We start from the raw sequence: 1,706 nt of genomic DNA, 5'->3' as shown, positions 1-1,706 counted from the left end.
CCAGCACACAGCCTCACCAGGTTGGCTCTGACCCCACCTGCTGAATCCTACCATGCTGCCATTTTATTTATTTTTTTCCTCCATTTTTCTTTTGTTTATCTCTCTCCTTTCACCCACGCACTTAGCCCCCACATTACATACTCTTCTTTTCCTTCTGCCTATCTGCACCATGTGCTGAGTGCTGCATCACTGAGTGGCACCAACACAGTCCCCTGGACCAAACCCTGCCCTCCGGCCATGACCCATTGGCCCCAATTTGTGCTGAAAACTACTCTTCCCTGCCCCTCCATCCCCACTGAAGCTGCCCTGCATCACCATAGGTGAGTGACTGGCCCTGCCTACCTGGACAATGTGGTGAGAAGTATCAAGCCCAAGCAAACAAGAAACAAAACACTCACAGCCTGCTTGCCCAGAGAATACCAAACCAAACAAAAAAGGACAAAACAATTAGTAAATGAAGAAAATAATTCCTGAATGTCCTGGAGATAACAGACAATATCAAAACATATAGGAAAAAAAGGACAGGATGGCTCCAGGAAGCAATCAAAATAAAACACCAAATAACCTTCTGGTAGAAAAAAATGCACCGGAACTATCTGACAGGGAATTCAAAATTCTAATAATCAGGGTTGTCCAACAGATGAAGGAAAATGCAAACAAAAATAAGGAAAAAATAGACAAAATCATGGAAAATACAGAAAAATCAGGAAAAACACAGACAAAGCAATGAAAGAGTTCAGGACAATAATACAGGAACCAAATGTCAAAATAAATAAAAACTAGAAACCATACAAAAACATCCATTAGATATTCAAATGGTAAACAGCAAGATTTCAGAAATTGACAGTTCAATGAAAGGTTTTAGAAGCAAATTTGAAAAAAATGGAAGACAGGATCAGCAAAACTAAAGACAAACTCTTGGATACCACTTTGAGGAAAAATCAGAGAAAACAATGAAGAAAAATGAAGAAACCCTGAGAACTATGTGGGATCCAATCAAAAGTAAGAATTTGCATATAGTCAGAGTTCTGGAACAGGGGGAAAAAAGGAAAACACAGAGAGGATCATAGGAGATTTGCTGACAGAAAACTTCCCTAATATCATAAAAGACAAAAAGCCAACCACCCAAGAAGCTCAACGAACCCCGTACAGGATATACCCCAAAAGAAAATCACCGAAACAAATTATGGTTACACTCATTGTCATGGATTGAATTATGTGCCCCCATAAATGTGTGTATCAATTTTGCTGGGCCATGATTCCTGGTATTGTGTGATTTTCCTATATGTTGTAAATCCTGTCTATATGATGTTAATGAGGGAGGATGGGCAGCAGTTGTGTTGGTAAGGCAGGACACAATCTACAAGATTGGATTGTGTCTTGAGGCAATCTCTTGAGATATAAAAGAAAGAAGCAAGCACAGAGACAAGGGGACCTCACACCACCAAGAAAGCAGTGCCGGGAGCAGAGTGCATCCTTTGGTCCAAGGTCCCTGTGTGGAGAAGCTCCTAGTCCAGGGGAAGATTGATGAGAAGGCTGACAGAAAAAGCAAGCCTTCCAGTGGAGCCAGAGCCCTGAATTTGGACTTTTAGCCTACTTTACTGTTAGGAAATAAATTTCTCTTTGTTAAAGTCATCCACTTGTGGCATTTCTTTTATAGCAGCACTAGGTGACTAAGACACTTGCTAAAACAGAAGACAGAGAAA

This window comes from Elephas maximus, chromosome X (assembly GCF_024166365.1).
Source record: "Elephas maximus indicus isolate mEleMax1 chromosome X, mEleMax1 primary haplotype, whole genome shotgun sequence".
In the NCBI taxonomy this organism is placed as follows: Eukaryota; Metazoa; Chordata; class Mammalia; order Proboscidea; family Elephantidae; genus Elephas; species Elephas maximus.
Note: the sequence above shows the minus strand (reverse complement) of the source record.